At 38.1% G+C, this 16,931-nt stretch overlaps 1 protein-coding gene across 4 annotated transcripts in view; it reads right to left on the bottom strand.

The window, feature by feature from the left end:
* The window catches only part of ADGRB3 (adhesion G protein-coupled receptor B3), a 688,563-nt gene that overhangs the window by 150,925 nt on the left and 520,707 nt on the right, over window positions 1–16,931 (bottom strand). The window lies entirely within an intron of this gene.

Raw genomic sequence — 16,931 nt, 5'->3', positions numbered from 1 at the left:
AGATGAAATGCGTGCTACTCCCTTCCCGGATTCCCCTACACGTACCCTGCGGCCCCTTTCATCCCTGTCCCCTTCCCCCCATCCTCTTCCCCCTGCCCCAGGGAAGCGGCAGCATGGGTCTAATCCCAAACCAGCGGGATCATTGGAAGGGATTCCTTCCACCCTCAAAAGAAAGCCCCCAAAGCCTCCGGTTCGATCCCTTCTCAGTTAAAGATTCAATATGCTACAGCATGGTCTCTCTCCCACCCCAGTAGAACAATAAAAATGGTTGCAACCTACGTTTTCTTTGTGCAGAAGGAAAAAAAAAATCATCCCCTCTATTCCCCGCACCGCTCCTTCTTTCCCTTGCTCCTCTCCCCCACCCCCCGCTCCATCTGAACCATAGTAAGGGGATCACCTCTAAAAGGGGTGGGGGGAAAGGGATCAGTTTGCACTAATCAACTCTGTTATCATTACACGTGTCAAACTGACTGCACCAACTGATATTTTCCCCCCCTTCCTCGGGTCTAGGAGTTAGCTGCATAGAGACAATCCAGCTAGCAATATCAACCGATTTAAATTTCTTTGAGCTTTTAGCCCCCAAGCATAAATTGGTTAAAATGAGTATAAAATATCAAGAAGGGGAAAATAAGTGTCTTAATGTTAATTTTGATAGGAACCTTTGAGTCACCTCATCTATCTGTGGTCGCCTAAAGCTAGTGGGATGAAATACTCTCATAAGCTATTCCTGAGCAGCTTTTATAAACCAGAACCCTCTCTGCCTGGGGCAAATAGGCTCACAAGTTGGATTCTAGAACATCAGTCACATTCTTTTACACTAGCCTCTTGCAACTAACATTCTTCAGTCAGTGTTAGGAAATCTACACACAATTTTCTTAAACACTGTCTTAAAATAAGTGGCAAGTAGCAAAAGGCAGGCACGAACTACTCCTAAAAAACTATCATACAAGTCTCAAAAGACACCAACTCACACTCAACTCTTTTTAGACTCCTAAATATCACCACCATCCACTGGTCCCTGATGGACTGCTTCTCTCAAGAAACCACATTCCCTTATAAACTTTTTCTAAGAGAGAAAACGTTCTGCTTTCAATTTAAATGCTAATAAATCTCGATTCCTTTGGACCCTGCAGCTCATCAATATCTTTTATTTGTCTTCTTGCCTCTTATCATATTGAGACATACAGTTAAAACCAAATGAAATGCATTTATCTCAGCTGATTAAATATTAAAGAAGAAAGATACAGTCAAGAGAAACTGACAAGCCTTAAACAGAAGGACAATGTTATTCATGGTGAAAGGGAAATTTAATCCAGCACAATTCATGAAGCTTAAATCAGAATAATGGTCACTGCAAATATCTGTGTATTGACCACTACTCGATACACAACACTGTATTAAGTATATGGTAAAAATGAAATAGAATTACTAGACATGAATCTTCCCCTCAAGGAGTTTACAGTTAGGCATAGGAGACAAACACTAAAATAAATTACAGGTAGAAGAACCATCTTATTAGAAAGCTATGTACTAAAGTGCTGTGAGGAGCTGGGTGGAGTGAGTACTTAAGTGACTAGGATATAAGGCATCAAGTGCAAAACCGGGATAAATGGGGTGGGGAGATGAGAGAATAGTGAGGAAAGGCTTCCAGGTAGAGGAATGCTCTTAGTAGGGTTTATCTGGGGTCTGATAGATGTGAATGGGAAGGGAGTTCCAAGTAAGAGTGAAGATGTAACCATTAATGGAATTTTGAAAAAAAAAATCTTAAACTACACATATTTAATAACTTTCTGCAATGGCAATATAAGAAAAATATACACACATGAGAATATACTCATAATACTCTTCAAAAGTCATCACACAAGTTGGGTCTTCAAAATACCCCCTTACACAATTGTACTTACTGCAGGATCCATTCTCAAAATTCACATAATCCTTTACAGATCTTAAACTGTGCAAAACCAAAAGAGGATGAAAAAACGCCTTTCAAGTTTTATTTGGTGTAACTTGCTAGTACAGTTTGAGTCTTTATTTTAAGTTTCCTTGAGTTCTCTTAAAAATCAGCTAGAACGTCTTGTAATGCAGTGATTTTATCATGTATACATATTTATGTGCCCTAAGGCCTTTATAATTGTACTATTTCATAGCTTTGTTTTCATTACAGATTGCTCCTTTTCTACAAAATCCTTCCAAATCTACGATGTTCATTTCTATTGATTTTCAAGGAGAACCTCTAATATCTAGCAAACTAAAATGTATTTAAACATTTTAGACTATATAAAGCATAATTTATCACATAAAATGTGTCAAAGACCACATTAAGCAATATTTTTCCATAAACTTTGTTGCTTGATGTTCTTGCAAATTATACTTATTATTTAAAGTATCACTGTAACCAATCAGGCTAACATGACTCCTTCACACATCCTCCTCCTCCCCATTCCTGGATCACTAGTCTAAGACAACACAAGCATATAATCAGCATCTCCTCAAACACAAATTCCCAACAAATCTTTGCAAAAATAAAATAGAAAAGAGAGAGACTGTAAATCCCTTTTAGGCCTGCCTGGATTTTTTTTAGGGCCTGAGATTATGCCTGAGCTCATTTCCATTACTGCAATGATATAGTATAGAAACATACAGTGTCTTGCACCAGAGTTCAATGTATCAGTTGCAGAGCATCTCAGTCTCAGTACTGGGCAGGGGCAAGACATGCCTTGGCTGTGCGCCCAAGCTTGTGGCTCTCCCTCTTTCAGAGAGTAAAGCCCAGGTTTGAACTTTTGGCAACAAAAACAGCTATTTGAAAGCTAGACCTGACCCTGACTACCCAGTGTCATTAACAATCATTCAAATGAGGGTATTAAATTGAGTACTTACTCTGTGCAGAGCACCATTCTAAGTGCTTCAGTTGAGTTGGTAGACAAAATCCCTGTCTACAAAGACCTTACAGTCTAAGATGGTATAAGATATTAAAATAAAGTACAGATAGTGGAATAATAGAGGATAAGGATATGCACATATGGATATCAAGTGTTGAAGGGGTACAGATCCAAGTGCATAGGTGACACAGAATGAATGGATGAGTAGGGGAAATGAGAGCTTTGTTTTGTGCTCCATCCCACAATATGTGGTGGCGGAACCAGAAAAGGAAGATTTGGATTCAGGAGACCCAGAGCTTCCCAAGTAGCTCCTAAGGACACTGTTGGGAGCAAACTCAAAGTGGCAAAAAATACAATGGATGGTGATGGTGGTGATGGTAGTATTTTCAAACAGGAAGCTGGAACAAGGTCTTTGGAATCTGGTGTAGCTAAGGCCAAAGGGCAAGGATAGACCTGGGTGTGCCATCATAACATAGGATAAGGCCAGAGTAGGGGCAGAATTCTGAAAAGCAGTATTTGGAGTGGGTTTATATCTACTTGACTGATAATTGGTGTCATCTGGATTCCTGATCAGAAACTGCATACAAAGCTTGAAGCACAAAATAGAGGACATGTGGGCATTTTTTTTGGGGGGTGGGGGGGGTGGGGAATGGTACAATTGACAGAGAAAACATTCTTTATAGCATTGAAGTATTTTAATACAAAATGGTAGTACGAATCCATGGACCATTCACATCAAAGCAATTCCAAGAAGTAGTCGTTTCACGTTCAAACAAATGCACTTAAAATCAGGCACTTCCACACTTTGTTAATCTAATTAACACATCTCTTCTTTATCCCAGTCAACTAAGTTGTCCCTGTATTGAGGTTTAAGCATTCTAAGAGACTATTTATTTGACTCAATTCACTAGGGTGCAATTTATTAAAAATTCAGTGTCCAACTAACAGCAGCAATTCTAAGTCTTTTATTATTCATCAAATATATGGAATAGTACCCTAGTGGTCTTAAAGAGTTAAACCACTTGCAATGAGTCTGATTTCTTCCTAGGAAGTGATACGTACTGGAAAAAATCTATATGACTAGGTGATTCATATTGACAAGCCTAGAAATAATGATACAAGATAACATACGGCTACTGCTAAGAATTAATTTCACAATGTGGAATTTTCATGTGCAAATCAAGTACTTAGTACAGTACCCTGCACACAATAAGTGCTCAATAAATATTATTGATTTAAATTGAGGAAGGATGTTCCTAATTTTGATTATAACTTTTTTTGTAATTCCCAAGACTTGGCCAGTCCATACTGAGGGTACTGCTCCACTAAGCATCTGAATTATAGCTATACATATTTACTATTACTTTTATTTCAAAGTTAAATGAATAGAATATTGTCCTGCTAATTATAAATATTCTAGTATTTTAAACCTAATGTCCATGACCATGTAAAAATTTAGTTTAAGACTGCTAGTTTGTTCTGTTCATCAACTCTATCCTGTTTTTCAAGGAAATATCCTGTAGACATGTGCAAAGCAATTAGATTTTATAATAAGTGTTCTTCTGTTACATAGCAACACTCATCTTGTGGGTAAGGTGTTCATAATTCAGAAGTCACTTATCTTCTGTTGACTTTAAATTGATTCAATATGATAAAATTAAAATTTGAAAACATGATGACAAAACACTTCTGCTTCTCTTTCTAAAAGATGTATACTGTCATTAAATTTTTACAGTGGAAGTGTTTTGGCCCACATTATTTATACATTCTCAGTCCCAGTCTCTTTTCCCTTCATATATAAAATGCACATACATGTATGCACACACAGTATCACTCAAACACGTCATAAGAGCTCATTAATTCAGACACCATTGATTTGGAATTCATGATTATCTAAAAGTGGGCTTCTTCATTTAGAACTCCCTCCCTACTTACTGCCCAGAAGGTAAGGTTTGATTTACACTTTATCAAACAAAACCACAGTAGAACTGCAAATAGCAGAAGACAATGCATACACAGAAGAAGAGGGGGAGGGGGCAGTCATTTTTTTGTTGGTCTAAACAGATTTAAGAGGATAGGAGAAGAAACTGTTCTATTCAAATAGCAGTAACCCAAGTTTAAAATGAGCTCAATGCGGTCATGCATACCCATGAAAAGTCCTGTTCTAAAACTGCACTCACAAGATACTTTTTAGAATTCAGAATTTTTGTCATAGTGAAATTCTCTCCTTTTAGGTCAAATAAAGTGGGCATATTTACCCATATGAACAGCTAGATTAGCTATTTTTTATGCTTGAAGATGATGCACCATGACCTAAGCAGGGCTACTCCAAAGCAGCAAAGGAAAAAGTAGGGAAAATGGTCTGGAATCTTCTGCTTCCCCCCAGCCTTTCCTCTGTCCCAAAGATGGTGATAAAAAAGCAGCAGCAGTCTTCAATTATCTCCCCAGGCTTGGAGAAAGGTCCTGGTGAGAGTAGTGGGAGTAGCCTGGGGTGAAACTAGCAGGAGAGACTATTTGTACCAGTTGGAAGGGTGAATCCCCAACTGCACATTGGTGATCAATCAATCAATGATAATTATTGAGTGTTTACTATGTAGAGCTCTGTACTAAGCATTTAGAAGAGTACAATACAACAAAATTAGCAGACATATTCCCTATTCTGAGTTTACAGTCTGCAGAGGGAAATAGACATAGTGACAGCATGGGGAAATCAGGTAGGGAAATAGATTGATCAGGGAAAGACCTGCTGGAGGGGATGTGATTTTAGAAAGGCTTTAGAGATGGAAAGGATGCGAAGGGTAAAGGAGAACCAGGCAGAAAGTAGTTGCGGTCAAGAGAAGAGAAAACGATGAGCTTTTACTATGTGTTTATAATATCTGCTCTTCTTGCAATGGACCTATTTCAGCTGCTTGGGTATCCAGCAACCATCCATTTCCTCACAAGTGTCACCTAGAGAAATTGGGTTGTAAGAAGCATTGCCTCAGTTTTAGAAACTTGACTTTTTACCAAGACTTCACCATTGGTGATCCTGTCCAGCTATATGATGTGTGGCTCACAGGTAATATGAATAATACACTTTCAGAAACTGGATATGTCTTTTGTCATAGAGCCACATCTACAAACATACAGAATGTTCAAACCTTCCACTAGCTTATACATGCAAATTTAGTTCTGTGTTGCAAAAACACATATTTGGTTGTATGTAGGACTGCAATGGGGCAGGCTGATATATAATCTCTTTTTTGTCCTGCCCAGCTCATTGTCAATCTATAGTGTCCTGTTGATTGTGCAAAGCAGTTTTATCTGCATGTCTTGTGTTTGAAGCTCTAGATCATGTGATGAGATTCACAGTATGTTGGGTTGGAAGTGTTTCCTGTGGATCAGAAGCACAGTTTAACACCAGCTGCTAGGTGTCTTATTAGATCCTAAAGCATAACAGCATTTCATAGATTTGCAGATATATGACTAAATGTAAAATATACATTACATGTGAAACTTAGAGGCATGAATGTACCAAGACCAACATTACAGTTTCATGTATAATACACCATGTACTTATAGAAGCACAATTAGCAGAATAAAAATATCATAAGGGGCCTAGTGAAAGAGCATGGACTGTGTATCAGCGTGCATGTGACTTTATCCTCTATAGGCCTCAGTTTCTTTGTGGGTGAAATGGGGATGATTGTCACCCTTTTTGGGACAGGGACTGTGTCTACTCTGATAACCTTGTAGTATAGATGACAGGCTGTCCAGCCTATACATCAGAATGCCAACCAGTAGGATGAGAAACAGTCTTTTAGAAGGCTAAGAGAGCTACAGCTGTGACTATTATCACTAATGGACTGAACCACAAAGGAACCTGAAACACAACAGCACACTGTTCTTATATTTACCACTGTCCCCATTTTATCTTTCTCCATCTCTAGACGTTAAGCTACTTGTGGGCAGGGACCATGTCTTCCAACTCTGTTATACTGTACTCTACCAAGCAGTTAGTAGAGTGCTCTGCACTCATTGATCTTTCCTTGCATACCTGCCATCATCTCCATTCTGACCACCCCCACTTTCCCCCCGACCCCACAATATAAATTTTATTTTTAAGATTGTGAGTCCCTTGGAGCCAGAGATCATGACTAATTTTGATCTGTGAATTCTTTCCCAGTGTTAGTATAGTGGTTTTGCTCACAGTCGGTGTCTCATAAATATTATACTACCTTGAAGGATTGTAGAGAAAATGAAACAGCTGGGGCAGGGGGAAGATTAGAAAATAAGATCAAAATAGTGCTTCTCAAGCAAGGGATTGAAGATTCAAGGGAGTCTTGGGTGAGTTCTAAAAACATGAAGGCTTCAGTTCCAGAACTTTGAAACTGGCAGTGGCAATATGGAAACCAAAAGAATAGAGCATACTTATTGTCCCCTCCTTGTGTGACCCATCCCCAAAGTATTTGAGGTTCATTAATACTGTAATGGAGACTTTTTTAAAAAAATATATGATGTGGGGTTCATGGAAGCCTTGAAAGGGCAGGTAAAGAGGAGAAGGAGAATGTTTGATAGAAACGTTTGATTTGGATTGGATGCAAGGATATAGCAGTGCAACCTAAAATGTTTCAAGCCACTATTACTTTAGTAAAGTTGTTACATTTGTATTTTTAATGATAGAAGTAAATCAAAGATCTCTACTTTCTCATCTTTTAAGTCTGTATTTGAGTGGGGCTCTGAAGGGAAAGACCTAGGGAAACTGATTGGTATTTTAATATAAGGTGTGCATGAGAGAAGCACAGGATCATTATGAAAAATATTTTAAACTTCAAAAAAATTGTCTTCTATATTTTAAAATCTCACTGAAATCAATATGCATTAAATTTAACCACACCTCATTGGGTCCACAGTGCACAAAGAATTGGTAAGTTGCAGTATTAGACTGTGCGTAATAAAAAGTCAAGGAACTTTTAGGCTGTGAAGTGTGGGATTATTGCTAAAATCAAGTTTGGGACTGCAGACAGAAAATAATTACAAATCTTATTTTACTTATTAGTCTAGAAGCATAGGAAATCATGAACTTTTCAAACCTCTACCTCGCAAAGTATTTGATCCTTTCTTTTGGCAAAAGAAATGTGCAACTACACTGGTAACTAATTTTCAGGTTGGTGCAATTTGAATCAATGAGGCATTGAGCCCCCATTTTTAATCTTATAAATCTGAATTATCCAATGATGTAATTCCCCCAACCCTTTTAATACTGGGAACAGGAACAAGGAAAAGAGCAGTGCTTCATGGCACCCAGTGAAGAACTTTCTTGTAGATCTTATATCTGGCCTAGAGTAGAAAATTTGGAGATTGGGGGAGAGAGGAGCATGGAGAGGAAGAGTTATATCAACTATCCAGGAGAAAATATATATTCTATTAAGAATACATCAATGTATTTGCATTTTTTAAATTCAAATGTTTATACTTTATATTTTATAAATATAAAATTTATATTTTAAATTCATATTTTAAATTTAAATACAGTTTGTATTTTACAAATTGAATTCATGAAGCTCAGATCATTTTTATGGTGCAGTATGGTGAAATTCCAGGTATGGTAGCTTGACTGTGTACTGACCCATAAGGGTTCCAGTTTTGGATGTGAGAGTACATTAAAAAAAAAAAGTTGGGCAATAATTTAGTGCCACAGGTGGTACATTGTCAAATCTGCCCCATGGTGGTTATGCTGGCAAAAATCACTAATCCTTCACTATTCAAACCTCAGAAAGGCTGGATCTCATTCAAGATTTTTCCTTCTATGGGTGACATTATTAAGGTGCCAGTGACAATAACTTCAGAGATACTTTTAAAATATAATTACTATAATTCTCAATTCCGCTGACCAATATTGTTCATGTATACAAAAAAAACCCCACTATGTAAATGGTGGAAATCAGAAAGGTTTATACAAAAATTTTGAGATGGCCATTCTTGTTAAAGATTATTTATTTCCAAAGATGTTTGCCAAACTCAATGAGAATAGGAAAGAAGTCATGAGTATTATATAAAATTACAGTATGTGAAAATGGAGTTTCATGGCAAAGGAAATGGAATTTAGGCAACTAGCTTTACAGCTATGAATTAGGAAGTAGGAATTTCCTGCCTTTAGACAATTTTCAAAGTCCTCCGGATGTGATAGATTGGTTATCAGTGGCAAGTGGAATACTCTGCTTTCACTGTAACAGAGCAATGATCTTCCTCTTAGTCTGTGTTTCCAGAAATCAATTTTCATGGTCTTTTTATGTAAGGGTCTCTCTATCTTGAGAGGTCTGTTAAACTATTTCACAGAAAATTAAAAAGCTGTGGAAGATAATTTACAACTACCAAATGAATTGCATTTTTATGCATTATTTTCTATTCAAAAGCAACAGAGTTCTTATTAGAACTCTTAGGGGTAGACAGACAACAAAACAAAACAAGTAGAGAGGGATCAATAACATCAAAATAGATAAATAAAATTATAGATATACATATATCATTATTAAAATAAATAGAATAATAACTACATACAAATATACACAAGTGCTTGGAGTGGGGAAAGGGGTAGATTAGAGGGAGGGAGTGGAGGCGATGGGGAGGGGAGAAGGAGCAGAGCAAAAGGAGGATTAAGTCTGGGAAGGCTCCTGGAGGAAGTGAGCTCTCAGTAGGGCTTTGAAGGGAAGAGAGTTAGTTTGGCAGATGTGAGGAGGGAGGGCATTTCAGGCCAGAGGTAGGACGTGGGCCAGGGTTGACGGCGGGACAGATGAGAACTAGGCACAGTGAGGTTAGCTGTAGAGCAGCGGAGTGTGTGGGCTGGGCTGTAGAAGGAGAGAAGGGAGGTGAGGTAGGAGAGGGCAAAGTGATGGAGAGCTTTGAAGCCAATACTGAGGAGTTTTTATTTGATACACATGTTGATAGGAAACCACTGGAGATTTTTGAGGACGGGGGTGACATGGCCAGAGCATTTTTGTAGAAAGTTATCTTCGCAGCAGAGTGAAGTATTGACTGAAGTGGGAGAGACAGGAGGATGAGAGATCAGAAAGGATGCTGATGCAGTAATACAGTCGGGATATTATGTATTTTAACTTCATTAACAACAATAATAAAAATGATAGTATTTATTAAGTGTTTACTATGTGCCAAGCACTGTACTAAGCACTTGGGTAGATACGAGATATTCAGGCTGGACACAGTACCTGTCCCCCATGAGCTCACAATAAGAGGGAGTAGGAGTTAATGCCATTTTACAAATGAGGATACTGAGACCCAGAGTACCTAAATGGCCTGCCTAGGTCCCACAGCAGATAAGTGGCAGAGCCAGAATGAGTTTCCAGGTCCTCTGACACACCAGGCCTATGCTCTTTCTACTAAACTATGCTGCTTCTCTATTTTGTAAAGCTATCTTTATTTTCAAAGATAGCATTACTGGAAATATGATCCTTTGATACTTTAATCATTTGAATGAAAACAGACAGTTGACTTTCATATCCTCCTGAGTTTTTTGTATATTAAACACTTAATGAACTAATATTTTTTTACGATAACAGGTCTCTATAAACCTACTTCTTGGTATAGCTATTTTCACAAAGCTTTCAATCAAAAAGAGCAAGCTTTATACCTTTTGTTGTCTGCCAGATTGATCTGTTTGCTGCCTTTTAGCTTTACATACTTTTTTTTTGCAGTTTCATATTTGGATTATATTTGACACATGTGTGGGAGGAAACACATCTGATGGTGAACCAACCTAAACAGGCTATCTGAAAATGGAATGTTTAACATATCCCTTCCCCAAATTAAAGATATGTTTATTCAGCGTTGTGGTCCACTAGTCCTGTATGATCAGTCTAAATTGGTTTTCCCCGGAATATCTATTTATGAGACACATTAATAAGGTGCCACCACAGTATGAAAGATGCATGTCAATCTAGTTATGTACTCACCAAGTTAGAAATTTAAGAAAGAAATCTGACTAAATGAATATTTTTTTCATGCTGGACAGTCTTACATGAATGTATTTTGCACTGGCTACCTATTAATAAGTCTTCCAGTGCAGTTTTCATTTGGTAATATATGTAATTTTGGAATGCCAAACTCACATTAAAAATACTTGCAACAGAGGAGCAGCATGGCAGATTGGAGCAGGAAAAAGACAGAGTTACCAAGAGAGAGTCCTAAATATGGAAAATGATCAAGCAGGCAAATAATAAAATAGTAGAAATAGTAAAAAGCAGGTGAAGTAACCTTCACCTTTCAGCAAAAGCTCTCATTTAGAGAAAGAGTTGAAAAACCCGATTTATCTTTTCCCCAGTTGATTGCACTCAAGTAGAGTGGGATCCCACTATAAAATTCTACACTAGGAAGCACTGTGGCCCAGTGCAAAGAGCCCAGTCCAGGAATCAGAGGACGTGGGTTCTAATATTGCCTCTACCAATTGTTTGCTTTGTGACCTTGAACATGTCACTTAACTTCTCCGTGCCTCAATTTCCTCAACTGTAAAATGGGAATTCAAATCCTGGTCTTCCTCCTACTTAGACTGTGAACCCCATGTGGGAGAACCCCATGTGGGACTGGGATTGTCCTGATTAACTTGTATCTATCTATACCAGCACTTACCACAGAGCTTGACACATGCTAAGTGCTTAAATACCATAAAAAGGTAGTGTGTGATACCCAATAGAGTGTGAATTTGTACTGGGTCTAGGTTTCCCTCTGTGAGCTTTGTGGTTATATGGGGAAGAGAAATTTCTGTTCCCTCTGGCTGGAATAGTGTTCCCCAGTCATCAGAAATCCAGAGAACAGGACATCTAGTCATTTTTGTCTGGCTGTGGGCATTAGTTTAAATGGATCAGGAGCAATTTTCACCATATTTCGATCCATTTGCTAGGGGGCCCTCACTGACTAACCATCTTGAACCACAGTTGGATTCCTCAGTTGTGTTCTGGTATAAGATAATTATGATATTTAAGTACTTACTTTGTGCCAAGCAGTATAGTAAGTGCTGGGATGGATACAAGCAAATCAGGCTGGACACAATCCCTGTCCCATGTGGGGCTTACAGTCTCAGTTCTCATTTTACAGATGTGGTAACTGAGGCACCGAGACTTGCCCAAAGTCACATAGCAGACAAGTGGGGCAGCTGGGATTAAAACCCATGACCTTCTGATTCCCAGGCCCATGCTTTATTCACTACTCCATGCTACTAATCAACATTATCATTACAAAATGTTGTGAGTTTTATGAAACACAACAATTTGGAATTTCACTAATATTTTGCATAGTGAAAATCCTTGGCTTTCCAAAAACTGCTTTATTTTTTGGCAAATAAAAAAAATAAGTCAAGTTGTTTCTAAGAAATTGTATTGTCATATTTTTTTCTCTTTTCCCTGTATCTTTGTGTCTTGTGTATTAAGCACAGCTTTTCTTTCTACAGTGTAAACTAAGATACTTACTTGTAGGCTTTGCAATGTATGTAAGACATCCCAATTTAAGCGGTGCCCCTTCAGTCAGGGACACTGACATGGTAAGGATAGATCAATCAGTGATACTTCTAGAGCACTTACTGTGTTAAGAGATATGACCTGAGTGCTTTGGAGAGCATATAAGAAGCAAAAGAAATTCCCAATGTCAGAGGCTTAAAGTCTAATAGGGGAAATACTGAAACATAAATTATCAGTAACTGGAGGGGAGAGGAGAAACAAGAATAAAGCAAGTACATCAGGATTAAATAACTGGGTATCTAGTTTAATGAACAATTGAATATACATATATACATGAAATCAATCATTTACTGAATGTTAACTCTATGCAGAGCACTCTACTAAGTGCTTAGGAGAGTGCAGTATATCAGAGTTGGTAGACATGTTCCCTCTGCCCACAAGGAGCTCATGATCTAGAGTGGGATAATATAAATTAATTTGATAATTATTTTATAAATTAATATGAATTAATTATATGGCAATGTAAATTAATATTAATTAATTATGAATTTATAGATAAGTGTTGTTGGGAGGGATGAATAAAGAGCACAGAATGAAGCGCATGGGAAACATAGAAGGGAAGAGTAGAGGGAAAAGGGACTTAGTTGGGGAAGGCCTCTTGGAAGAGATATTATTTAAATAAGGATCTGAAGTTAGGGAGAGTGATAATATGTCAGATATAAAGAGGGAGGGAGTTTCAGTCTAGAGGGAAGACATGGCCAGAGGTCAATGGTGAGAAAGACATATTCAAGATATAGTGAGTACATTGGCATTAGAGGAGTGAAGTGAGAATTCTGGTTGTAGTAGTAAATCAGTGAGGTAGGATAGGAGTGTGTTAGATGATTGAGTGCTTTAAAGCTGATGGTAAGGAGTTTCTGTTCAATGCAGAGGTGAATGGACAATCCCTGAAAGTTCTTAAGCAGTGGGGAAACATAAACTAAATGGTTTTGTAGAAAAATGATCCAGGTAGCAGAGTTGAGTATGGACTGGATGGAGAGGAATAGTAGGAGGGAGATGGGGCAATAACTAGATGGAGTCAATTGTATTTATTGAGCACTCTACTAAACGCTTGGGAGAGTACAGTACAACAATAAACAGACACATTTCCTGCCCACAATGAGTCTATGAGGGGAGACAGATATTAATATTAAAAAAAATTACAAATATGTCCATAAGTGCTGTGGGGCTTGGACAGGGGAAGAGCAGAAGGAACAAGTCAGGGAAATGCAGAAGGGAATGGAAGAGGAAAGGGGGGCTTAGTTAGAGAAGACCTCCTAGAGGAGACATGCCTTCAATAAGGCTTTGAATTGGAGAAGAGAAACTTTCAATTGGATTTGAAGAAGGAGGGCATTCCAGCAAGAGGCAAGCATATGTGTTAGGGATTGGTGGTAAAATAGGCAACATAGGTGAGTCAAGGGGTGAAGAGATTTTTTTCTTTTAGGATGGGAGATATATGAGTATGTTTGAAAGCAGTGGGAAAGAAGGCTTGGAGAGTGAATAGTTGAAGATGGTGGTTAGGGAGGGAAGAAAGGAGAGGGCAAGTCATTGGGTGGAATTGCAAACATGCTAAAGAGACTTATGTGATGCAATTTGGGGAGTTGGGAATGGTCCTGCCTCACAGTGGATGGGGCAAATTTCCAATTCCATTTTCAACTTGAGGGCCCCAGATTTCCCAAGCCATAATTATCTGGTGGTAGGTAGGAAATTTCAGGAAAGAAGATGGGATTGGAGAGGAGGGTACACAGCTGCCTCAAGATTTATTCTAATATTCATCAAGATGATGGTTCATGAAATTCTGAAGAACAATTTTCAAAAACACCCCATGCACATTCTCCACCCACTGCCAAGAAATAGCATAGCACATGTCATTGTTCCCTGAATGACTGTCTATCAAAAATCTTGGCTTCCTCATTCAAGTAAAGTGTCAATTAGGACAGCAGTCTGCTATATTTCTGCTTCTGATACCTTTATGATTTCATGCAGCCTAGAAAACATTTTTGTCAAAATACAATTTAATTCACATTTTCTAATATCCTATGATTTAAAATTTTCAATGGAAAATGTCAGTCCTAATCACAGGCCGTGGAAAAACTGAATGAGACAAGAAAGAGCCATCCTGGACAATTAGGCCAGAAGAGTGAAGAGAGAAATTTAGCTAGTGTGGTAGCACCTGGCTCAAACTATCATTAAATTTTCCGGCAGACAAATGTGTTGCATTCACATGAATTGAGGGCTAAATTAGATTTTCCTAATTGTGCAAATCTATATGTTAACATGGAAGATCTGCTCAAAGTTCTCATAGTTTACAAATCAGAAAATAATTGCTATCTTTTTTCCTTTTAATTTTACCCAGTGGTCTACTGCTCATCAAATATTCAATGATTTTTTAGTGATTAAATGTGTGCATTTATTTGAATATGCACTTCATCTTTTCCTGTTCTGGCTTTTCCCCAGAGTGTTTTGCCCAATGTGTTAATAAGCCAGGAGATAAAACTTCAAGGTGTAGGGCAACTGGCAAAGCTCACTTGTATAATTAATATTCATACAGTCAAGGACTTATATTTTTAGGTCTGAGGAATGAAGACCCCTTTAAAGTACTCAATCTGTGTACCTCTTAAGAGAGGTGAGTCATTATTGGGATTTGGCTCAAGCTATTCTTTGTTATGTAATGGGCACTACCCAGATAGCATAGCACATTCGTGCATGAACACTAGTAGAATTTGTGCTTCATAATGACTTCCAGATATAGACATAGTAAAAAAAAAAGCCCAGAAAGACAAGAGGCAAGAAGGGATGAAGATGCAGCAGGAGTCTGAGATACATTTAAATTAGGTCTTCAGCAAAATAGCCACTAATATTAAATGTATGAGCTTTATAAATCCTGTTGGCTTTGGTTCATTCAATCATATTTATTGAGCATTTACTGTGTGCAAAGCACTGTATTAAGCACTTGGGAGAGTACAATATAACAATAAACAGACACTTTCCCTGCCTACTGTAGGAAGCAGGCAGCATGGCTTAGTGGCAAGAGCCCTGGCTTGGGAGTCAGAGATTATGGGTTCGAATGCCGGCTCTGCCGCCTGTCAGCTGTGTGACTTTGGGCAAGTCACTTAACTTCTCTGTGTCTCAGTTACCTCATCTGTAAAATGGGGATGAAAACGTGAGCCCTACATGGGACAACCTGATTACCTTGTAACTACCCCAGTGCGTAGAACAGTGCTTGGCACATAGTAAGCGCTTATATAGCAATATTATTATTATTATTATTATAAGTGACATCCTAGTGGGCAGCCAAATAGATGTGGAAATATGGCCCCAGCCTATAAAGCCATTGTCATCACTGTCATAATTGTCTGGGGTAGATTTACAGCCTCACATATGATTTACATAGTCAGATAAGATTAGTAACAGTAGAATTGAATGCTTACTGTAAGTACTTTAAGTATTTACTAAGTGCTGGGAAAAAATAAAAATTCACAGGAGAATTAGACATGTTCCCCACATCAGTAAGGTTTGGGGTCACAAAGTGAGAGGATAAGTGTTAAATATCTAAGTAGCTGCTGCATGGTCAACTACAAAGGGCATGTACAACCAGAGGGGGAAGAACAATTATAATGAATGAACACCACATAATGAGGCATGTTGTCAAACAATAATAATAATGATATTCATTAGGCCCTAAGCACTGGGGAGGATACAAGCAAATTGGGTTGGACACAGTTCCTGTCCCACATGGGACTCACAAGTCTCAATCCCCATTTCACAGATGAGGTACCTGAGGCCCAGAGATGTGAAGTGACTTGCCCAATGTCACACAGCAGACATGTGGCATACCAATGATCTTCTGACTCCCAGGTCCATGCTCTATCCACTACATCATGCTGTTTCCCTAGTGGATTGTTGTGACAAAGGTAACATTTTTAAGAGTGATTGCTCTCCTTGAGGACAAAGTGTACAAAAAATTGGGCTACCATGAAACAGTCTTAAAGACAGTCACTGTATGGGGGGAAATTCAGTAGTGCACAAGAAAATATTTGTACATGCTCATTACAAAGAAGGCAATGTTGATCATGCATCAGTCTGTTCAACCATGATTACATACATGGATAAATTCTCACCGTAGTGTCATCTTTAAAAATTGACATGCCTGTATATAAATATACGAGTTTGTTTATAGCTTGTGAATCTCAAACTGAACAAATGGATAATATCAGGTTAACCCTAACATTTTTCAGCTCTAGTTTCCTCTTTTATAAATACAAAAGTTGCTTCGACAAGGTCAAGTTCCAACATTGATGACTCAATAAAGTGACTACCTAATTATAAAAAACTTCATTTTTCAGACTCTATTTAGATTTCCAGTTGTTTAAAGGGGAAACGCTATCTAATGCTTGGGATTTATTTGTAAAGTAATAATAATAATGATCATGGTATTTGTTAAGCGTTTACTATGTGCCAAACACTATTCTAAACTCTGGGGTAGATAAAACCTAATCAGGTTGTCCCACATGGGGCTCACATGGCTTAATCCCTATTTTACAAATGAGGGAATTGAGGCCAACCTCCT

Source organism: Ornithorhynchus anatinus, chromosome 1 (assembly GCF_004115215.2).
Source record: "Ornithorhynchus anatinus isolate Pmale09 chromosome 1, mOrnAna1.pri.v4, whole genome shotgun sequence".
Classification (NCBI taxonomy): Eukaryota; Metazoa; Chordata; class Mammalia; order Monotremata; family Ornithorhynchidae; genus Ornithorhynchus; species Ornithorhynchus anatinus.
Note: the sequence above shows the minus strand (reverse complement) of the source record. Positions and strands in the feature narration are given on the sequence as shown.